This window comes from Heterocephalus glaber, unplaced genomic scaffold (assembly GCF_053883595.1).
Source record: "Heterocephalus glaber isolate CG9 unplaced genomic scaffold, H.glaber_assembly_v1.0 deba00001571, whole genome shotgun sequence".
Classification (NCBI taxonomy): Eukaryota; Metazoa; Chordata; class Mammalia; order Rodentia; family Bathyergidae; genus Heterocephalus; species Heterocephalus glaber.
The window spans coordinates 971,149-995,962 of NW_028258356.1; the positions used below are offsets into that span (position 1 = coordinate 971,149).

General features: G+C 41.6%; 1 long non-coding RNA gene across 1 annotated transcript; it reads left to right on the forward strand.

Moving 5' to 3' along the window:
- The first annotated feature begins 4,231 nt into the window (after positions 1 to 4,231).
- Positions 4,232 to 23,684, forward strand: LOC110349143 (uncharacterized). The gene is made up of 3 exons (XR_002394896.2): positions 4,232 to 5,089; positions 22,756 to 22,887; positions 23,386 to 23,684. It is a non-coding gene; the product is annotated as an uncharacterized LOC110349143 (long non-coding RNA).
- Positions 23,685 to 24,814: the final 1,130 nt, after the last annotated feature.

The following is a 24,814-nucleotide window of genomic DNA, read 5'->3' on the forward strand; positions in this document are numbered from 1 at the left end:
CGATTACAGAAGTTGTCATGATTACTCAGGTCATTCTACAAAGAACATAGTTACATGGTTAACCCATAGTTGCCTAATAACACAGTTAACTCATAGTTGTCCACATGGAGCGGTGGTCTCCTCTCTCATTCCCCCCTTTGAGGATCTGATTGAAGAGCATCACCTTTATATTAACTTTTGCCATTTACATCGTGTTTTATCTTATCGATGTCTATGGTTATATAATCTTTTATAGAGTGTTATCTTTTAGCTCATAACACCCAAGAGGCTATTTTTGATCTATGGTGGTTATTATCATGGAACTGGAGATGGCTGGGGCAAAAGTAAGTCTCTTGATTCGGATTAGTGCCCCGGGGTCATAACCTCTCCCTGTCCTCTTCTCATTTTTGGGTCCTGGGGGTCTATGATGTTGATAGTGACTGGATTATATGTCCTGAGGCCACAAGGGGTCGGGTGTCTTTTGTTTTTTAAAGGAGATCCTGTCTGTCAGGTGGGCCATTTTACACAAGACCAATGGGGCAACCATTAGTTGGTGGATCTCTATATCAATCCCATGGGTTATTTTTATACATATACATTGGGGTAAACATTTGATTAGCTTTAAAGGCAGAATTCTTCCAGCATCAAAAAATAAAATCATTAACTCCCCAGGCCTCAATTTTGTGGTTTTGTTTATCAAGGGTCCTACTTTGTCTCTGGTGTGAGTCAGGATTTTAAACCCCCAAGTGGTTTCTATCTTTGAGTTAAAGCAAATGGCTGAAGTACCATCCTTAGCCTTACAGACCATATATGTAGTCAAATTTTGGGTACAAGTTTTTATAATCTCTCCTTTACAAACATAGTAAGTATGAAAAAGCAAAACAGTCCTTACAGAAGTTTCTATCCAAGTGACATGCAGTCAGGGATCATAGTTGGTGGTTGTCCCTGTGGGATTTACTCCCTTGAGTGTTGCTCCTGGAGTGGAGGATATGAGGCCCCCTAATAAAAGTAACCAGTACTAGTAAAACATCTTACCCACAAAAGAAAAGTGAGGGCTAACAGACACCTTTTGCTCCAATTCCAGTTAGCTGGGGGAGTCTCAGCAAGGGCTATGGCAAAAAGCAGGGAAAGAAATCTTAATACAGTTAAAAGCAAGGGATGACAGATCATCACAGGTAGAAACAAAGGTATGTAGTCCTGTCCTTAGTGGTGTCCTCAGGTTCCTGCCATGTGTACACTGGTTAGCCCCCAGAGTGACTCAAGCAGGGCTGATGTCTTTCGCTGACTTTAGTATGATTTCCCTCCAAGTTAAGTGATCTTTGAGTTGTGCTGAGGGTTGCGGCCTTTTTACCCAACTATGGTGGATCCAGGTGGAGATTTTTCTTACTCCCACTGCTGTGGGGATAATCAAAATGACTGTTAATGGGCCCTTCCCTTTGGGTTTAAGGATGTCTTGTCCCCAGTCTTTTACCCAAACTGAATCTCCCAGAGAGAAGGGGTAGAGTGGAGTAGAAATGTTAACAGGGGTCATTTTTAAGGCCCCAGAGGCTATCTTTTGGAAGACCTTTTTTTTTTTTAGCTCAATCAATTGTCTTTCTAAGTAGGTTTTTAAAATGTCCCTATGGGGTGTGTTAGTCTACTCAAGACAGGGTGGTCTGGCAATCAGAAGCTCACAGGGTGAATAGCCTGTTCTCTTGTTCTCTGCAACATGTGCAGAGAAGCACAATGGGTAAGGCCTGGACCTCTTGGCAAAGTTCTCCTAACCCTGCTTTTAGGGTTTTATTCATCCTCTCTACCTTTTCAAGCTCTGGGGCTGATGGGCCACATGTAAATTCCAATTAATCCCCAATGCCTTTGTCACCCCTTGGACCACTGTTGTCACAAAAGCAGGACTGTTGTCTGATTCTATGCTCAGTGGAAGCCCATAGCGGGGATGATTTCTTGTAGCAATTTCCATGTCACTTGGGCTTTTTCTGTCCAATGAGGGAAAGCCTCTACCCAGTTAGAGTAAGTAACCAAGAGGTAATAGAATCCTCCACACTTGGACAATTCTGTGAAGTCAACCTGGATATCTTCAAAAGGCACTAACCCTATCCCCTGGACCCCTGCTGGGACACCTGAAGTAGTCTTTGGATTGTGTTGAGCACAAGTCATGCACCACTGGACAGTTTGGTCAGGGCCATCAATCAGAGGATATAGAAGTAGAGGTTGAGCAAAGTCTCTAATTTTTTGCCTAGGCGGGTATTCTCATGTGTAGCTTGTACTAATTGAGGCCCAACATGGTATGGTACCACAATTTAGCCATCTGGAAACTGGTACCATCCATCTTCTCCTCTAATTCTCCCTTCTTTGGCCACCTGTTGGATCTCCTTTGAAGTATACTCTGGGTTTTTTTGGGTTTTGTTTGGTTTGGTTTGGTTTGGTACCAGGGATAAAACTCAGGTCCTTGCGCTTGTGAGGCAGACGGTGGAACCACTGAGCTAAATCCCCAGCCTCTCTGATGTATACTCGGATTTCTCATTTCCTTCCCAGGGTATCAAGGGAAGAAGCATGGCATCTGGCCATAAACTTGCAGCCTTGGCCTCTTGGTAGGCCCTGTTACTGTGTATCTGTTCCTTGGACCTTTTTTTTTTTTTTTTTTTGATGCCCTCTATAGTGGATGACCACAACTTTTTTAGGAGCCTAGATTGTTTCTTGGATTCAGAGTATGCCCTGGGAATATTTAATTTGTTTCCCTCTGTCATAAGTGATCCTCTTTCTTGGTAGAGGGCCCCATGTAGATGTAGAGTTAGGAATGCATACTTCGAGTCCTTGTAGACATTTAGTCTCTTTCCTTTTCCTAATTCTAATGTACAAGTTAGGGCAGTAAGTTCAGCCCTCTATGCTGAAGTTACCTGGGGTAGTGGTTGGGACTCTACAAACTCTTATAGAGTCACAACTGCGAGACAGTCCCCTGTTTCCCAGTCTCATCTATGTGGCTACTCCTGTCCACAAAGAACTCCAATTCAGGCCAACGTTGGTGTCACAGATCTGGCCAGCTGGAGTAAATCTGTTTTATGGCCTCCTCACAATCATGTATGGGCCCTTCTAGCTGGGAAAGGAGGGTAACTGAATTTACGTTGTTAGAGACTTCCACCCTGATTTGAAGGTTTCCACAGAGAAAACTTTGGTACTGGGACAGGCACAAACTGGTGAGCCAGTAGTGGCCTTTAGCATTTATAAGGGTGACTACAGCGTGTGAGATTCATACTCATAGGTCCTGGCCTAGAGTCAATTTGTCAGGCTCTTTGGTCAAAAGGCCCATTGCAGCCAAAGCCCTCAGGCAAGGGGTCACCCTTGTGTAACTCCATCTAGTTGTTTGGACAAATAGGCCACTAGTCTTTCCCAGGAACCAAGGGTCTGGACTAGCACCCCTACTGTGGTCTTTTTTGTTTGGTCACATAGAAGATGAAAGGCTTGTTTAGGTCAAAGAGATCTAGTGCTGGAGCTTTCTGGGGGGTTCTCCCCCACCTTTGTGGCTTTATAGAGGGGCTTAGCTAGGACAGCGCAGTTGGGAATCCATATCTTGTAAAAGCCTGATGTTCTCAAGAACTCTCTCAATTGTCTTTTGTTCACATCTGGGCCAGTTTTGGATTAAGTCCAAATCCCCCTTGGTGAGCATCTGAATTGGCCAGTCAAGGAGCCTTTATATTTTCCAGGGGACAGTCAGGGCCAGGATCAAGCATGGAGGTGGTAGTTCAAAGTGCATTTTTCTGTCCATAAAATAAATTTTGGCCCTTAACTGGGCCAACAAATCCCTCCCTAAGAGGAGGAACTGGACAGTCAGGCATGTATAAGAACTGATGGACCGCCTTGTGGCCCCCTATTTTGCAAATCTGTGGCTGGCAAAAGGCTTATGCCTTAGTTTGTCCTGTGGCCCCAATGTCAGTTGTCTTATGGCTGAGAGACCCAGTGGGGGATATCACAAGAGTGGTTTGTTTCCATATCAATTAGATCTGGGGAGTTTCAGTCCCACGAGGTCTCATGGAAGAAGCAGAGGATGTAGTAGGCACCGGGAATTTGGGGCCAAACCAGAGGTCAGACAACATACGCAGTGGAGTCAAAATGGAAGAGGGGAGGCTCTGAGGCTGCAGCTGGCACGGGCCATCCTGGAACTGAAGGGCCTGACTCTAGAGGTGCCGAGGGTCCTGGAGCTGGGGCCCGTAAGGGGGAGGTTGGTCCAGGAGAGGGAAGCTCAATACATCTAAGGCTGAATCATCTGGATCACCCTTAAAAATGGCCGAGTTTTGGCAGGTATTTGCCTGTTTGGACAGGCCCCTGTGGTGACCAGAACTCGGGAAAGGGGCTCCCTCAGTCAAGAGGATAGACAAAGAACTAGCTGTAATTCTGAGTCCACATATGGGAACTGATCTGGGTGCCTGGGGCTTTTTGCCATAACCTAACCTGTCACACTTTCTGGACTAAGTTTTTGGGGGTGTTTTGGTTTTTTTGATGAGCTTTGTGTGGGCCATCCAGCCTGAAAGGATGGCCATTTTATCTCATAGAGGGTTTTGAGTTTCCCTGGAGTTGTGAGACCTAACTAACTCCATTTTAAAGTTTGACTCCATCTTAAATATAAGACAGTAAAGTGGCCTTGACATAAATTCCACTTCACTGAAGTCAACTATTCCCCTAGTCTCCTTTGTGCCCATAAACTAATGATAAAATGTCCTTGTTGTGGGACAACAGATAAAAAAAAGAGACACAGCTCCTAACTCAATCCTCTGTCTGCCCAGAAAACAGATGCTCCCGGGCCCATTATCTATAGAACATTCTGTCAATGTGCTGATTGTTCCTTTTTCCCATAAACTCTACATGTAGCCACCCCTCAACCCCCCATGCTTGCTAAATATCAACCAATCATGTAACTGGTAAATGGAACATCCCCAAACCTTGCGGTAGCCACAATAAAAACCCTGCTGATTTGGAATTCGGGGCTCTCAATCCTGATCCGTTGTGTCAGTGACGGTTGAGTGCCCCTGCTCGAGCTTGAATAAACGACCCTCGTGTGTTTACATCGGAAACGGCTCCTTGGTGGTCTTTGGGGACTTTGCGATCTGGGCACAACAGAGTAAGTTTCTGACCATAATATCCAGTAAATCCCTCTTTAAAGTGGGATTTTTTTGTTTTGTTTTGTGGATCATGATCACTAGACGAGTGTTTTTACTATGGTTCCTGCCCATAGCTTTTCCTTCCACAGAAACGAACAACGAACAGGACATCGACCACCTTGTCCGTCACTGGCCAGTCTCCTCTTGGAGATATTTTAGGTGCCTCTTAGCGTTAGCAGGCCGGTGATCCTGGCTATCACTGTAGTGCTGCCCTAAGCTGTGTGAGGCGGACCTGGAACAGAGGTTTGGGACTCTGCACTCACTTTGGCCCTGTGTACCTTGCTGGAGTTAGCAATGTGATGTCTGTCTCATTCACATACAAGCACTCACAGATTCAACCAAACAAATACTCCCACCTGCCAACAGTGGTGGGCAAAACCACCTTCCAGCAGCCTAAAGTGTTCTGGTTTCACTGCAGTCCCACAGCTAGTATGGAAACACAGAGGCTGATCAAACCTTTTCTGGAGACTCCTTTTTGGATCTCCTCCTCAAATCGGAGCCCCTCAACCTTACCATGATTCAGAGGTCTGCCAAATGCTGTTTGGTCCTCACCATGTGAGCCCTCCTCAGGCAGCCAGCTGGAGTGTCTCTGCTGGTCATACGGGGAGACTCCCACATGACAGGGAATATTCTGTTCCTGCATGCTCAGCAGGAGCTCATCATCCCAGCAGCTGAATTCCCCTGCTCTGCCTGTGGGGGAGGCAACCAGCCACGAGTGACTGTGCCAGGCCCCAGGGCTTCCCTGCCAATGCACCAAATGAAGCAGGAAATAGTGAGGACCCCAGCACAGATAACTCTAACATGAAAATAGGAGCAAAAGAGGTTTTTAATGATACCCGCGGCTCAGCGAGTGACTCCTGTCGGTTTCCAGAGCTGCCGGCATCATTAAAAGCTGCTTTTGCTCCTATCTTCATGTTAAAGAGTTGTCTGTGCCGGGGTCCTCACTATTTCCTGCTTCACTAACACACTGAAAAATAGGTGGTAACTTCCCAAAAGACTTTCTCCTCCATCCCACCAAAACTACCATCCCAGTATTTCCTAGACTCCTCCTCCTTTCCTTCCCCTTATTTCGGGGATGCTGAGCCTTTTGTTCCTGTCAAAGGCAGTGTTTCGTCATTTAGTCACTGTTCCTTCCCACTCAGTGCTCCAAGCTGGGTGGTTTCTCCCAGATGCTGAGCTGCATCACTTCCATCACTGGACAAAATGCCCTAGTGACCTCCTGTCTTATAGAAAACACTGCACAGACCCCATGTAACTTTCCGGCTACAACTGAATCCTCTTCTCCCTTTTCAGCAAGACTTCCAGGAAAACATCCATTCTCATCCCCCTCCACATCTACACCTCTCATTTTCTTTTGAACTCTTTCCACTCTGGCTCCTGCCCTCACTCAGCTAAAACTGCATGCCCTTGATGTCTCCTATGACTCCTTGGTGCAACTCCAGTTACTGTTCTTAGCTCATCTTACTCAAACTGTCAGCAGCATTTGACTGACAAACCACTTTTTACTTCTAGAAACTTTTGTCCTTCAGCTTCTGACTACATCCTTTCTCACAGATGGCTCCTTCTCAGTTCTTCTTGCTGGCTATTTCCTGCTACATCTTTTCTAATGAGTGAATGCCCCAGACTCAGGTCCATAATCACTGGACATATTACAAGTTTCCACACACACACACAAAAAAACACTAAAAGGGCTGGGTATCTAACTCAGTGGTTCTGCCACCTGCCTCATAAGCACAAGGACTTGAGTTTGATCCCCAGTACCAAAAAAAAAAAAAGAAAAACAAGTTTCCAGCACCAAGCACTAGGTGGCCCAGTAAGTACTCTTTGTCTGTGTGGTAAATGGATGAATCCAGGAGTGATAAAACCCATGTCTCTCTTGCTAAGGCATTTGTACTAGCTTGGTATTAATAAGACCCATGATTACAAATGTGTGTCAGACTCTTGTAGTTTAATCTTCCTGGTATTTCCGATTGAGCCTAGATAGTTGCACAAGCAGGTGATGAATAGTACAGGCCTACCATGTGCCAATGCAGGGCTGGTTGCCATGTCAGAAGGAAACAAATAAAAAGCCTTCTAGTCTACTAAGACAAGGAAACAGGAGACCTACTAAATTCAATTATGATTTCCTGAATTTTGTATTTGAGCAAAGAGAAACAAATAGAATATTTCATTTTGATGGATGAAATATTCCCAAAATGTATAGAATTATGAGTGTTTTTGAAGATAGAGTGGATTGAGAAGTGCCTAACAAGTAGAGAAAACAGCAGGGGATGCACATGAGAAAAGGAAAGTACAATAAATACCAGGACAGTGAATTCTCCTCTGTGGCTGGAGGTAAAATACACAGCAAAGTCTAACGAGACAAAGGCTATTTGTTTTTTTGTTTGTTTGTTTTTGTTTGTTTTGTATATCCTTTTATTGGTATATTTTAGGTGTACAATATAATGACATTCATCGCTGCAGATATGCACCTTTACACACTCTCTTGGTTCGTATTTTTCCCCCTTCCTCTGTCCTCCCTTCAGCCCCTCCATCCCTCCGCCCTATTTACAAAGACTTTGTTTCCATTTTTTCATTTTCGCATATTAATTCCATTCCCTTCTTTCCTTTCCCCTACCCCTCCCACTTCCCCCTCCCCTTTGCCCCTTTTCTTCCTATTTCACATTATCTATTATACCTTTTAGTCCTTATTTACACTTTCAGTTTCTCACACTAGAGAAACTATTTGGTATGTACACATGTGTGTCCTGTTTATTTCACTTAAGAGTATGGCCTCAATGTGCATCCATTTAGCAATAAATGTCTCTAATTTCTCATTTTTGATGGCTGAGTAGTACTCCATTTTATTTAAAAAACCCACATTTTCTTTATTCAGTCTCCAGTTGATGGGCATTTGGGCTGTTTCCAAGCTTTAGCTATTACAAACTCTGCTTCTATGAACATGGGTGCACATACATCACTGTGGTATGATTCTTTTAATTCTTTGGGGAAGATAGCCAGCAGGGGAATAGCTGGGTCAAATGGGACTTCCAGTCCTAGTTCTTGGAGGTATCTCCATACTGATTTCCACAGTGCTTGCACTAGTCTACACTCCCACCAGCAGAGGAGGAATGTTCCTCTTTTCCCACAGCCCCGCCAGCATTTGTTGTTGGTTGATTTCATGATAGCAGCCGTTCTTTCTGGAATGAGGTAGAATCTCAGTGTTGTTTTCATTTGCATCTCTTGAATGACCAGTGATGTTGAACATTTTTTCATGTTTATTTGCCGTGTCTACTTCCTTGTGTGAGAAATGTCGGTTCATTTCAGATGCCCATTTTTGGATTGGGTCTTAAAATTTGGGAGGTCTGATTTTTTTTAAGTTCTTTATAGGTTCGAGATAGTAGACCTTTGTCTGAGGTACCGCTGGTGAAAGTGTTTTCCCACATTGTGGGTTGTCTCTTCACACTGATGGTGGTTTCTCTTGCTGTGCAGAGATCCCACTTGTTGATTGTTTGTGCTAGTTCACGGGCAACTGAAGTTTTGTTCATAGTCTTTTCCTACCCCAAGAGACCAAGGCTATCTGAAAACCAATTCCCAGATCTGCATTTGCCAAACCAAACCACATACCATTTTCTAGTACCCAAGTAGTCAGTGGGGGGGGGGGGGAGGGCGGGGGAGGGACAATGCCACAGGAAGCCACTCTCATCCAAGAAGGAAAGAGTTGCTTGGGCCCCAGTCCTGTTGCAAGGCTGTATACAGCTAGACACAGGGCAGAACCACTAGAGGAGAGAGTAAGTGCTTCACCTGAACTTTCCAGCACCTAATCTTCTGTAGAGGGTCAGGTTTGTCGCACCTGCTGTAGGCCCTGCAGATTCTCCTAGCAGCCATGCTCCCCCACAAACCTCAAGCTAGGTCCTCTGCACCTGCAGCCACAGCACAGTGGATAGAACCAGCTGAGTAAACATTGGATGCACCCCACACAACCATGGCCTCTCAAGGGCCTCGGCAGCTCAGGATGCAGAGCTGCCCCCTGGCAAGTTCACGCTGATGCCCTTTCACAGAATGCATCACATTGATTCCTTCTGTCAGCCCAACCACTGTGATTTACCTGAGTCAATGTAAAGGATCATAAGGACAGAGAGGTCCATCCCTAGTCTTCAGTCACTGAACACTAAAACAACAAGGATTCCCTCCAGGTTTCATGGGATCGGAATCCTGGAATACAGGAACTATTTTTGAGGAAACAGTTTTATCCACAAGACTCCCAGGTACCATCTTACTTCCCTCTCATTCTTCTTCAAACAACAATTTAGATCAAATAGCATAGTTGGTATAAATTTGCTGTTACATAAATGAATGCTAGAAACATACCTTTGTCTGAGTTTTGCAAATCAACAAAATTTGTCTGCAAGCTCCACTTCCCTCTGAGTGGTGAGGCAATGACCATCCTTTGAAACTCGTTTTAGCAGACTTCCTGTCTAGCAGCTTTGGAGTCTAAAGACACTACAAAGCTCAGTCTGTCAAGGTCATGCCTGAGAAGTCCACCCAGTGGCTATTGCTCCTCCTGATGTGGATGTTCAAAGGCAGGAGGTACCTGTTCTGAGATGGTCCACTCCCACGATAGGGTGATCAGTGTCAGCTTCCCTAGCAGCCTCATGCCTTCCCCAGGGCTCTTGATTTGTCTTTGGCCCCACGTGGTAGAGAGAGACAGGGTATCTCTCAACTCTCCCATTAAATGTGTCACTAATGAGGTCATACTGATAAACACTAAGGGGTCCTCATTATTTTTCTGAGTATCTCTTTATTAGAACAACCCTACTTGTTCTATGGATGTGATACTTCGCTTATCTCTGACTCATTATAGTTTATTTTTCATTCTGTTACCTCTATGTCCTCTGCATTCTTCTCTGCAGGTTTCTTTGCTCTATTTTTCACATTTGTGCAATTCTTCAAGTATCTACTAATCTCACCATTATATATAAAACGTAAAGGCTTCAGAGGTGATTGGAAAAATCTGTCAACCTGGGTTGGTTACATAACAAGCAATTGAGCAAAACTGCCCTTTTCGCTGTGAATCTCAATGTTGCTGTCTGTATCTTTTCTCCTTGTTCTAGAATTCGCCCCAGAAAAGAGCTCTTTTGGATCCTGCTGGGCTGACAGTTTTGGCTGGCAGAAATGAAGGATGAGAGGGGAGCAGGATAAAAGCTGTGATTTCTCAGAATGTGGACTGTTAGTAACCTCCCTATTTGTATTATGGCTTTGTTACCTTAGCTTTACTTTCAGCTGTGTGCTCCTTTCTTTCTTTCTTTCTTTCTTTCTTTCTTTCTTTCTTTCTTTCTTTCTTTCTTTCTTTCTTCATTCATTCAGTTTTCTGTGCCTGGCATCCAACCCACCATCTTGTTCTAGCAAATGCACTACAACTGAGATAAACTCCAACTCTTGAACTCCAGTCTCAAGTTCCAAGTGTCTGGTTCATCCTCCAGGATTGGCTATAGATGGAAAGCAAATATTTGCTTTGTGCTTCTCCTGTCTCAGCCTCCAGAGTAACTGACAGTATACATGTGCACCACCACATCTGACTTCAGAATGACATAGGGATGATACAAGGACCTCCAAATGACATAAGGGAAATATAACTTCCAACCTGTTAGATGTCTGATATGCTGAGTTCATGTTCTCTAAAACTGAAGAATGAATTCTAGGAACAATGAAGGTTAAGAGTAGGAAATATTTTTTGAGAGAAAGATAGCTTCTAAGAGAGACAGAAGAGAACCCAGAAAGTGGGTTACCCACAAGCCCATTTCTCATAGAAGTTTTATAGAGCAAAATCATGAGGTGAGCATAAGGTGGAATAAAACTATGATCAACCAATAAGATTACAAGTATAGTCACTTAGGTAATATTGATCCAATGGGGAAGCAAGTCATTTAGCAAGTGTACATGGAAAGAACAAGGACCTTTAATGGAAGGGATGGGTCAAGCTCTTGGTTCCCCCACCCAGGTGATTGATGCTATTTAGAATATCAATCATTATTATTTACCTCTGGGTAAGTAGGGGCAGCCATTTTATCTTTGTCTTGAGGTTTGGCCTTTAAAAAATGTGCCTCCACCCACTACATGTTTTCTTATCTTCTGTACTGGCTTCTTTGAGGGTCTGGCCCTGTGTGACTGCCTGTTATATGTCTAACTAACTGTGGCAGATTAACTAATGGTCCATTGGAACACCCAGCTGAACTGAGTCAACATGTTTCTGGGTGTGGAAGATCAACAGCATAAAAGGAGAACTGGAGGGGAAGATTGTGTGCTGTTGATTTTCCTGGAGAAGCTTGCTGCAGCTGGTTTTCATGATATGAACTTGGCTGTTCTCATCATCAGAGGAGCTCAGATCCTTGCAGTCACTAGGGATGGCTGCTGTTCTCATCAGAAGAGTTCTGATCTTCGCCTTGAGCATCATTTCCTGGCCCCAGTGCAGATCCCTCAGCCTGGTGGCACAGATTCTTCATCTCACTGGTCCAGATTTTCTAGCTTCCACCACTGGCCTTTGGCCCTTCCCAGTGCAAATCCTTGATATGGACTTGCATGAGACATTTCCATGGGCTCTAGGCCCCTGCCTGGACTCATGAGGACATTGCCTTGGGCTCTAGGCCTTTAGCTGCACTTGTGCAGGATATTGCTGTGGTATCCAGGACCTTGGCTGGACTCTTTGTGTCTCCAGCATGTGGACAGATCTCATGCACTCCTCTGCATTTGACTTTTTGGATGAATATTATAAAGTAACTCTGGGCCAGGGATTTAGCTCAGTGGCACCACACCTGCCTCCCAAGCTCAAGGTTCTGAGCTCGATCCCCGGTACCAAAAAAAAGAAAAGAAAAGAAAGTAATCCTATAAATTATGTGTCCCGTATTAAATCTATTTCCTTGCAAACTCTGGCTACAATACTAACTCAGCTGTCTATAATAAGAATATCACTCTTCATACATTAAACACACACATAAACAATCCTTTTCAAATCTGTGGACCAGTAAGTACTTTGTACTTTATACACAGTTCAAAATGTGGACACACAACCATCAGAGGAAAAGGGAAGTTAAAAGGTGTTAAATACACAGCCTGGCTTACCCTAGGAAGCCTGGTGTTCAGCCTTCCTGGGCAACACGAAGGCTCTCCTTACCCTGAGGCTTCTCCTTTTTGTCACTGTGCAGGACAAGTTTTATGGTGGTCTGAGTTGTTCAGAACTTTAAAAAGACTTGGAGTGGATGGCTACAGGGCCATCAGCCTCCCAAACTGTAAATGGCTCTCTTCCTGACCTCCAGACAGCCACAGATAGAATAGCTACTAGGAGAGAATGAACAGTCAGAAGAGCTTTGAGTGAATACCTGCATTCATTCCTTTGTGGGCTTGAATATTAACAATGATGAAAACATCCATTTAGTCCTTTAGAATCAGAGATATGAGGTAAAGGACTGAGGGCTTGAGAGAGAAACATTCCTCACATTCTGTCACACAGGACCTGCCGTCCTCTCCTAGTGCCACTAGGGTGGCCAGTTGCCTCAGACTCAAAGGCCCAGAAAGGCTTAGTAAAAGATATGTTGAGGACCCCTTTGAAACTTGGGAACTGAGAAACTAGTGAAGCACAGTGATTTTCTTTTCTTAAATTCCCCTATTATAACATGGGATTATTTTTAGGGCAAATTTTTTTTTTTTTGTACCAGGGATTGAACTCTGGACCTTGTGCTTTTGAGGCAGGCAGTGGAACCACTGAGCTAAATCCCTGGCCCCTAGGGCAATTTTTTTTTAAATTACATTGAACTCTCAAAAAGGGGAAGTAGGGACCTATTTCCCAATCAGGTACTGTTTATATAAGGATCTCTGAAACTCAGTATGAAATATTTCATTATTTTTATTAACCCCACTTGACATTTTCATTTTTGTCACCACAATTCAAATGTGCCATGAGGAAAAGTTACTTTTTAATTTTATCGTACATTTGTCACTGTAGTTGATATGGAAGAAATATAACTCCCAACCTGCTAGATGTCAGATGTGCCAAGTTCATGTGCGCTGAAACTGAGGAATGAATTCCAAAGGACAATGGAGGTTAAGGGTAGAAGAGGGGTCCTAAATGCTGAGATCAATTCTCCAAGAATGTTTTATAGAGAAAAATCACTAGGAGGGTACAATGTGGGTCAAATTATCATCAACCAGTAAGAATAAAAGTATAGCCATTTAGCTAATATTGATCCAATAGGGAAGTGGGGCTCGTAGCAAGTGCATAGGGCTGACATCATCAACCTTAGCTTATCTATAACTTAAAAACAGTAACACGGGGCCGGGGATTTAGCTCAGTGGTTCCACCGTCTGCCTTGCAAGCGCAAAGTCCTGAGTTCGATCCCCAGTACCAAAACAAAACAAAACAAAAACAGTAACACTTTAGGGTAGGGATGGGCCCAAGTGTATGGCCACCCTTCTGGATGTCTGATGCATAGCTGAATTTAATAGATTGTGTTGTACCAATTGCAGTATAATCTGAAGTTTCCAGTCATCCATTAGGGGAGTATATAAGTCTAACCATTGTGATTTTAATCTTGAGAACTTGCATCCTTCAGATGTGCTACCGGCCAGAATTTTGATGTCTCCACCTTTCACTGACTTCCTTGAGAGCCCAGCCCATTTCTGACTGTATATTAATTTTTATCTAATTTAGTTCCCTATAAAATAATCACCTTGCTTTTCAGAGGGAAGTCAAGCATTTCTTCTTCAATAACTCTTCATGAATGAATGGGGTAGTAAATACACAACTGGTTGGATAGATGAAATCACAGTACAGTGGACCCTTGACTTACAAACTCAATTTGTTCCTGAGGGCTAGTTATAACTCAAGTTGGTCAACCAAAGGTTCAGGCTCCTCTACACAGCCTTCAAAGTCTCTCTCATGTATACAGGCAGATCTTGGTGTCCTTAGAGTGACATTGGCCCAGGATTTCTCAATTAACCCGACATAGGAAAGGACATTGTAATGTTCCTTCCAGAATTCTTTAAGTGTTAAATCTGTACCTGAGAACATCTGGAAGCACAAGCAGCTGGCATTTGGGTTATAACTAAAGACTTTGTGCATAAGGTGAAACTAAAATTCTCGTTGTAACCTAAGTTGTTCGTATATCAGGCCAGTCATAATTTAAGAGTCCACTGCATATCCTTTCCTGTTCTATGGGCTTCTTTACAAGACACGCAAATACATCTTCAGGTACTAAAAGAAATTCCCTCTCAGAAAATTCCTATTTAAAAAATTCCTACTTTTCTAATCAAAAGTATCCATCACCCTATGTATTTGCTATACATTTATAAAATCTACTCAACAACTCAATTTTTCTATTTTATACTGAAAATTATCTGAGGGACAAGATTAGGGGAAGGGCAAAATCAACAGAAGAAACAGTCATTTGAATATTTTTTCCTTGTTTATTTTATTTTATTAGTACATGTTTGTAATTCATGCAGTTTACTATCATCTTGGGGAATGGTTACATGCACATATTACAGCTTATTTTTTTAATCCCCTTTGCCTTCTCTCCCCTCCCACTCTCCTCTGATTGCCCAATTACCTTTTTCATACCCATTGTGTTGGTTACTTTTCTCTTATTGCTGAGACAAAATACCCATCACCCAAAGTTAGAGGGAGAAGGGTTTATTTAGCTCACAGTTTGTAGAGGTTTCAGTCCGTAATTAGCTGGCTCCAAGGCAGAGTGGCACATGTGGAGGGGCATCGTAAAGGAGAAATAGTTCATGGTGCCCACATGGTAGCTAAAGCAACAAGAGACTTTAACAGTGTCTTTCTGTCCCTGTTATGCCTTCCAGACTGCTGGGATTAGAGCAGTACCAAACCAATCACTCACGCTCAGGGCTTTAGTAATCACACGCCCTTAATCCCAGCATCACGCACTCTAGATTCAGCCACTCTGGAGAAACATCCCCACCTCTTTGCATGAGGCTTTGGGGGGACATCTAAACACAAGCCACGACACCTGTTGATACTATCTGTCTTAACATGTTATGGCTTATAATGTTCACATTGATTAGAATTACATCCCATATCTTTATTCCTCTCATTTCCCCTTCCCGTCCCCCTTACCCTTCTTCTTGGTCCCTTGTACCATTTCCCTATTGTGCAAAATCCATCCCCTTGTCCCTTTCTATCCATCTTTTTTCATTTTCTTTGTACTTCACCTCATTCAAATGAGGGATACCATATGGTATTCAAGCTTGTGTGGCTGATTTATTTCACTCAACGTTATTTTTTCCAGGTGCATCCATTTTCCTACAAATGTCTCACATTTGTCATTCTTCATAGCCTAATAGTATTCCATTATCTATAGATACCACATTTTGTTTATCCAGTCATCTGCTGATGGGTATAAAATCTGCTTCTAGAATTTAGCTATTATGAACTGTGCTGCTATAAACATTGGTATGCAAGTATCACTGTACTATGATGACTTAAGCTCTTTGGGGTAGATACCTAGCAGGGAGTTAGCTAGTTCATACGGAATTTCTAATTTCAGTCCTTTGACAGATCTCCATACTGATTTCTATAATGGTGGGACTAGTTTAGATTCCCACAACAATGTAGGAGAGTTTCTTTTTCACCACAACCATGCCAGTATTTGTTATTGTTTGATTTCCTAATAATTGCCATTCTTTCTGGAGTAAGAGGAAACCTTAGTATTGTTTTAATTTGCATTTCTTTAATGGCTAGAGATGTTTAATATTTTTTAATATATTTGTTGGTCATTTGTATTTCTTCCTCTGTGAAGTGTCTGTTCATTTCTCTAGGCTATTTCTTGATTGGTTCTTTAATTTTAAGAGGTTTAATATTTTTTAGATCTAGATATTAGTTCTCTGTCTAATGAGTAGCTGGCAAATATTTTTTCCAGTTCTGTAGGTTGTCTCTTTTCTCTACTGATTGGATCTTTTGCTGTACAGAAGCTGTTTAGTCTGATATAATCCCATTTGTTGGTTCTCCCTGCTATTTCCTATGCAACTGAGATTCTGTTTAGAAAATTCTTTCCTACTACTACGTCTTCAATCATTTTACCTATTTTGCCTTCCAGGAGATTTAATGTTTGTTTTAATGTTTAGATCTTTGATCTGTTTTGATTTTAATTTAGTATATGATGAGAGATAAGGGTCTAGTTTCATTCTTCTACAAATAGATAACCAGTTTTCCCAGCACAACTTGTTGAATAGGCTGTATTTCCTACAACATATGCTTTTGGACCCATTGTCAAAGATCAAATAATTGAATATGTCTATATTCAATATAGAATAGTTGAATATGGGGAGGTTTCTGTATCCTCAGTTCTGTTCCCTAGATCCACGTGTCTGTTTTTCTTCCAGTACCATGCCATTTTTGTCCCTATTACTTTGTAGTATAGCTTGAAGTCTGGTATTGTTATGCCACCTGCTTTGCTCTTGTTGCCCAAAATTATTTTTGTTTTTCAGGGTCTCTTCTGGTCCCATATGAATTTTAGGATTTTTTTTCTCTAGACCTAAAAAGTATGCTGTTGGTATTTTGATTGGGACTGCATTGAATCTGTATAGCAGTTTTGGAAGTATGGCCATTTTGACAATATTGGTTCTGCCTGACCAGGAGCAAGGGACATCTTTCCATTTTTCTGATGTCCTCTTCAATCTCCTTCTTCACAGTACTGTAGTTTTCTTTGTAGAGGTCTTTCACTTCTTTGATTAGGTTAATTCCTAAGTATTTTATTTTTCTTAAAGTGACTGTGAATGGTATCGCTTTTATAATTTCTTTCTCTTTCCGTTCATTGTTGGCATACACAAATGCTAATCATTTTTGTGTTGATCTTGTGTTCTGCTACTTTGCTGAAATAGATTATTAATTCTAAGAGTTTCTTTTTCTTTTTCTTTTTTTGGGTACCAGGGATCAAACTCAGGTCCTTGTTCTTGCACAACAGGCGGTGAAACCACTGAGCTAAATCCCCAGCCCAAAGAGTTTCTTAGTAGAGTTCTTTGAGTCTTCCATGTGGAGTATCATATCATCTGCAACTAATGATAATATGAGTTCTTCAATTCTTATATGTATCCTTTTTATATCTTTCTCTTGCCTAATTGCTTCAGATAATGTTTCAAGTACTATGTTGAATAGCAGAAGTGACAGTGGACATCCTTGTCTTGTTCCTGATTTTAGGGGGAATGCTTTTAGTTTTTCCCTATTTAGTATGATACTGGCAATTGGCTTGTCACAGATTTTATCATATTCAGGTATGGTCCTGTTTTCTTCAGGATTTTTATCATGAAGCGTTGTTGGATTTTGTCAAAAGCCTTTTCTGCATCTATTGATATGATCATGTGGTTGTTGACCTTGTTCCTGTTTATATGATGTATGACATTTATAGACTTATGTATGTTGAAACACCCTTGCATTTCTGGGATGAAACCTACTTGATCATGGTGTATCAGCTTTTTGATAATATGCTACATTCTATTTGCTAATATCTTGTTGAGGATTTTTGCATCTATGTTCATTAAAGAGATTGGCCTATAGTTTTCTTTTTTAGTTGAGTCTTTATCTGGTTTTGGGATCAGGGTGATACTGGCTTCTATAAATGAATTTGGGAGCTCTCCATCCCTTTCAATTTCTTTGAATAGCTTGAGGAGTATTGGTGATATAATATCCTTAAAGGTTTTGTAGAATTCAGCCATAAATCTAATAGGTCCTGGACTTTATTTGGTTCATAGATTGTTTATTTCTTTTCCTTAAATTCTTTTATTGGTACATTTTAGGTATACAATATATTTTCATTTATCACGGAGTGCTTGTACCTGTACATGATGTATCTTGGTTCTTATTTTTTTCCCCATTACCTGTGCACCCTTCAACCCCTCCACCCTTCCCTATTTACATAGATTTTGTTTCTATTTTTTTTCTCATAATTTTTCCTTTCCCTTCTTTCCTTTCCCCTTCCCCTCCCACCACTTGGTAGATTCTTTATTACTAAGTCAATTTCATTGTTTGTGACTGGATTGTTAAGTATATTTATGTCTTCTTGGGTTAGTTTTGATAGTTTGTATATGTCTAGGAATCTGTCCATTTCTTCAAAATTTTCTAATCTGTTGTAATACAATTTTTCAAAGTAGCTACTGACTAGCTTCTGGATTTCAGTAGTGTCTGTTGTGATTTCACCTTGTCCTTATAATTGCAATTATATGAATCTTTTCTCTTTTTCTCTTGGTGAGTCTTGCTAAGGGCTTGTCTACTTTATTCTTTTGAAGAACCAGCTCTTCACTTTGTTGATTTGTTTCATAGTTTTTTAGCCTCAATTTCATTAATTTTCACTCTCATCTTTATTATTCCTCTCCTTAGTTTCAGTTTGGGGCTTATGTATTGTTGTTTCTCAAGTATCTTAAGATTTCTCATTAGGTTATTTATTTGGGCTTGCTCTATTTTCCCAATGTGTGCATTCATTGCAATGATTTTCCTCCTAGAACTGCTTTCAAAGTGTCTGAAAGGTTTCATTGAGTTGTACAGTCATTGTCATTAACTTCCAGAAATTTTTAAATTTCTTCTTTGACTTCTACTTTGACCCATTGATTGTTTAGGAGTATGTTGTTAATCTTTTCCAAATTTTCTTCTGTCGTTGATTTCTATTTTCATTGCACAGTGGTCAGGTAGTATGCATGGGGTAACTTCAGTAATTTATATTTACTTACGCAGGCTTTGTGGACTAGTATGTGATCTATTTTGGAGAAGGTACCATATGCTGCTGAAAAGAATGTATAATCTAGTGTAGATTGGTAGAATACTCTATATATCTATTAAGTCACTATGTTTAAGGGTGTGGTTCAGCTCTGAAATTTCTTTATTAGCTGTTTGTTTAGTTGATCTGTCTCTTTGAGAAAGTGGAGTGTTAAAATCCCCTACTATGATTGTGTTCAGGTTTATTTGATCTTTTAATTTCAGCAGTATTTGTTTTATGAAGGTAGATTCTCCAGTATTCAGTGCATATATGTTGATCAATATTATCTCTTCTGTTGTATTGTTCCTTTAACTAGTATGTAGTGACCTTCTTTGTCTCTTCTAATCCATTTTAACTTGAAGTTTACCGTGTCTGATATTAGAATTGTCACTCCTGCTTGTTTTGGGGATCCTGGTGCATGAGATACTTTCCATCCTTTAATTTTAAGTCTATGAGTATCTTTTAGGGTTAGATGGGTTTCTTGAATGCAATAGATTGTTGGATTCTGTTTTTTGATCCAGTCTGCCACTCTGTGTCTTTTCATTGGAGAATTGAGGCCATTAACATTGACTGATATTACTGAGATATGGTGGCTATTTATTACTATCATTGTCTTCTTTATCTCTTGGTATATAATTTGTTCTACTTTTCCTGTTGTTTTTTATGATTGTTTATCCACTGAGCTGACTAGTTTCCTCTTTGTTTTTAGGTGTATCCTATCCTATGTTTCTGTTGAGATTCTTGAATATTTTTTCTAAAGCTGGTTTAATACTCATAAATCTTCTGAGCTGGTCTTTTTCATGGAAATATCTTATTTCTTCATCTGTTTTGATGGAGAAGGATAGTTTTGTTGGTAGGCTAACCTGGATTGGAAGCTATTTGTTTTTAGGGCTTGAAATACTTCACTCCAATCTCTTCTGGCCTTGAGGATTTGTGCTGAGAAGTCTGCTGTAATTCTAATTGGTTTGCCTCTATATGTGATTTTTTTGTTTTATTTTTCTCTGGCTGCCTTTAAAATTCTGTTTTCTGCTATATATCTGCAAATTTAATGAGGATATGACTTGATGAACTTCTCCTTTCATCATAAATGGTGTTCTATAATCATCGCTCATTTATACTTTGAAATCTTTTCTTGTGTTTGGGAAGTTTTCTTTGATAATTTCTATAAGCCCATTGGTGAATCCATTGTGTGATTTTCTAGCTTTTCTTTTTTCTTTTTTTTCTTTTTTTTTTGTACCAGGGATCAAACTCGGGCCCTTGCACTTGCGAGGCAGGCGTTGGAACCACTGAGCTACATCCCTGGCCCTCTTCTAGCTTTTCTCTAACTCCAATTAGCCTTAGATTAGTTTTCTTTTTGTTTTCAGGTAGTAGCTACTGGATTGTCTTCTCTTCTTCTCTTATTTTATTTTTGGCTCCTTTGAGCTCTTGATTGTAATTCACTATTTTGTCCTCAATATCACGTGCTCTGTCTTCACAGTAGTAATTTCTGGAATGTATGAATTCTGTACTGTTTTTTATTTCAGGTATTTCTGTCTGACATCTTTGAGAGGATTCCATATCCTTGTTGAATCTGTCTTTCCAGTTTTGAACTGTCTAGGTTAGCTCATCCAGTTTTTTACCTTTTTTGCTGAAATTCACCATGGAAAATTGAGTGTCATTGCTGTAAACTTTTGGGTTATTTCCTCTTTGAGCTCTTCTGTTTTCTTTATCCCTTCTAAGAACTTTTCATGGATTTCTGCTATCTGGTATTTGTTTTCTTTTCCCTTTGTGGCCCCTTGCTCTGCTTGGGGGAGTTGGGGAGGGGTCAAAATCTTCTATTACTTTCTTTCCCCATTCTTCTACTCGTAGGTATATTTATTTGTATATATTTATATTTTAATTATATGTGTCCCCCTCTTTTTTCTCTTCCCTTTTTTTGGTGAGGTTACTGTCAGTTAGGGACTAGAGAAGTGAGGCAAGTATGTGGTTATAATGGAGACTTTTAGTAGGATGTTGACTCCCTGGGAGTTATTTTCAGCTTTGTAAGTCCAGTTCTAGTATTTTCTACTTATGTTGTTTACTTTAAGTGATTTCATCTCTGTCCCTATGTTTTGCCACAAGAATTGCTTCACTTTATACAGCATCCACATTTTCAGTCTTATAAAATTTCTATATGGTAGTCCTTGCAGATACTCTTCCCCCCATTTTTCTAGTCTCTTGATGAGGGAGAGAACCTAGACACCTGTTAAATCAGAGCCAACGAAAGCACCATTCTACAAGTGTAACAATCTAATATATACATGAAACCATAAAAGTAGGTAACTCCAAATTACTAAATAACTCAAGAAACACAAAACTTAAACCAACAAAATGTCCACTGAGAACACCAATTAAATATTCCAATGAGCCATTGCATATATGATTCCCAAGTCACTTCTTTGCCAGAGAGTCTGACTAATCATATTCTAATTACTCCTATGTTCACTCTGCTGCAAAGCTGGGGTTAACTCAGACTCAGGACCTCTTTCTGCAAGGTTGCAGCCTTTCTTGTAGAGTCTGACAGAGCCTGTGATCTTGAGTTAATAACACTTGCTGTTCCTTTTTTGTAAAACAAACAACAAAAACAAAAGTAAGCATAGGCAAAACATGGATGCATAGACATGCTCTTAATAAAGAATGGTATAAAATAATGGGATTAAAGATATAGGGAGTAATGTATAGAAGGAGGAAAACAATATATATTTTTTAAAGTTCAATTGTTTTGGATTCATGGCTCCTTTCCTCAGGTTCATGTTAGGGAGCAGAATTCTAGGCAGTGTATGTCTTTGTTCAGACTGGAAAACCAAGGGTAGTCCATGTCCAGACAAATGTTGGGTCTAGAGGTCTGCAATGGTGGAGACAAGGGGCCAGAGAAGAGTCTGGGTGGTCCCAGCCCCTACCTCTCAGCAGAATTCTACCTTGACCAGACTGCCCTTCCCTCTTGTTCCACTCTGGGAAATTGGCAGTGGAGCAACTGTGGGACTGTTCTGGACTGAAGTTCAAGCCCTGAATCCTATCCTAAACAAAATGGTGACACCCACCCACTCCCTTCTGCTCTGTGAGACTGTGTGCTGGGGCACCATTCTACCATCACTCACCAAATGTTGACTCTGGGAGATCTCTGGCTCATGTTCTCACTGCTGTCTCCAACTGTGTGGGACTCTCCTGGCCCAAGTCAGATTTCTCCAAGAACAGAAAAAGTTGATTTCACTGACTCTGCTGGTGGCTACACAGCCTCTCTCCATGGTGGTGTGCAGTCTCTGGCCTGCACTGGTGAGCTATTTCTTACGTATCATTTAATCCTATTTTCTTTTCCTCTGTCAATTAGCTTGGGGCTCCCATGGGCCCTCCACTCACTTTGGTTTCTCTCTTAGCTGTTGTTTTCCAGACTCTAGAGACTTTGTCCTGAGAAGCTGAGTTGCTGGCATTCATTGCTCTGCCATTTCTTTTCCCACCCTGAATATTTAAAAAGTACCTAATTTGTTTCATGAGTATTGGAAACTGATCTATACTGCAAAAGGATTCTCTTTGCGGCCCTTTCTAACTAAGCTGTCAGTTAGGGCAAGGTGGAGGGAACCTTACCTTCTCAGCTACCTGGAAGCTGATGCAGAAGGATGGTGAATCCAGTAGTCCTTTTGATCATTTCTTTCAATTCTATCCAGAAAAATCCAATAAGAGGCACATGGGCTGGGGCGCACATCTTTTAAACCTGAAAACCTGATTTATCCTTTTTCTTCCTGTTCCCCCATCGTCCCAGCACCATTTTTCCTGTTCGTGCCACCTTTTTTTTTTTTATGTTGGTACAGCCCTGCATGCTCTGAGCACACCTTCCTGATAATTTCAGTAAATGTAGCTTTTTCTTTTACCATCAGACGTACACTTGCAATTCTTTGTTGATGTACAGAAGGATCTAGAATCTGTCTCTCGAGTCCTTCACACATGGTATCACATGCATTGAGCCTAGCCAGGAACCAGCAGCCAGAGACACCAGGCCAGCTAGGAAGGTAAGTAAGTCCCTTTTGGGGAACATTTCCTTCTCTTCCATTTTTACAAGCAACCAAGGATACTTGTTGTGCACATGGGATAGACAACCGTTCAGAGTATCCAGTGGGATGGAGAAGCCTCCTGGGGGAAAGGATGTCCAGGGCACAGAGCAAAGAGTTTGGCCTTCACAAGGGCCAAAAGGGCTCCCACATATCTGTTGGGATTGTATTTGTACAAATCCTTTTTTGCTGTTTTTCCATTCAGCATGAGAATTTCTTTTTAGTGACTGGGATTTTCTATAGCCCTTTAGGGGTGGAGTTGAGCCAGGCCAAAGCAAAGTGGCAGGTGAGCATCACAGCCTGGGCACACACTCTTGGGCCTGGAACCAGCTGGGGAGGTGGATTTGTGGTGCCCTGGATTGGGCAGCGTTCCTCAGTCTGCCTCCTTGATCTTTCCCCTGGGACTGAAGTGAGAAGCATGGACCCAGTCTGCCTGATGCCACCGCTTCTATTTTTCAGGGAGGCAGCTGGGAGCATGCCCTGGACTGCGTGGATTTGGGCGGCCACTTGGATAGTGGGTGAAGTTGTTCATGGGACGCAGTGGAATCTATGGTCGCACACCAAGTAGATACCCTTCTCAGGTTTGCTTTCCTTCTCTCTCTCTCTCTCTCGGGGAAGCCCCAGTCCCCTTCTTGTCCCTAATGTGCCCCTCACCCAGCCTCTTACTGTCAGAGAACTCAAATTCTTTGGCTTTTTTTTCTTCTGCTGGTTAACTGGGAGAGCCAGAGAATTAGAGGGTGGGGGACCAGCGTAGGGCTTCCCCCACATGGAAGAGCAGAAAGGAAACCTGTTGCCTTTTACATGTTTCTTTTTTTAAAAAAATTAATACATGTTTGCAGTACATGCCATTTATAGTCACTTTGGGGAACAGGTTGTATTGTATATACATAATACAGCTTGTTTCTTTTTAAAACTCCTTCCCTTTTCCTCTTTCTTCCCTCCCTTTTCTAATTCCCCTTTCCCCATTTTCATTCTTGTTGATATTGTAGGGGTAAAGCAGAACTTTTAAAAAAAGGAAAAACAAGTCTCCTCAACCTTGAGCAATTTCCCCTGACTTCCTCTATGATGGTTATTAACTTTGTTCCTGTAAGTAAGGTTTTTATGATCCTTCACTTCTATAAAATTCTGTTAAGTTGCAAAACTGTCACTATTTGATTAGCTACCTTTGTCCTCCTTCTGGAAACCTGTTTGCCCACCCACCAGTTTTGTACCACTAGATAGAACAACTCCTTGACTACATGTATAACACTAGATCCCTTTTCTTTCTTTGGGGCTCAGCCTTTGGATGCGAATCCACTGGGCCAGTGTGCAGCTAAATAAATCCTTTTGTTTCACCCATTGGTCACACCAGTCTCTTAATTTCCCTGGCAACATTCCCTGGCAGCCATGACGGGATCAGAGATAACAATCTTACTGTCTCCTTTGCCTGCAAACCTGGGGATCCTGAGCTGTGAGAGACCCTGAGACCCCCAGTACCACTGGGTGAGATTTAAACTCAAAGAGGGAATTGGCTCCCTAATAGCCCAGTGCCCTCCCTTGTCAGTACAATGAAAGCTGAGGGGCTACAGGTAAGGTTTTGGGGCCTGAAGTAGGGCCTGTCCTATAAGGATGAAAGGGGAGCCTGATGACCTACTGGGGTGTACTGAGTAGTCTGGCTCAGATTGAGTTGGATCAAAACCTAAAACCCCAAGTCAGCAATATGGGTGTGACCTGCAGTGAGAATGACTCACAAGATGTGTACCCAGTAATCCAACCCAGGCAAGTTCAGACAAAACCTACATCCAATTTGGGAAAAGGAGCTGAAAATGAAGAGGTATATGGATGAGTGGAGTGAAATGTGTGGGGCCGCAGGTCTCCTACATAGACTGTACGCCCCAAGTAAGTGTGG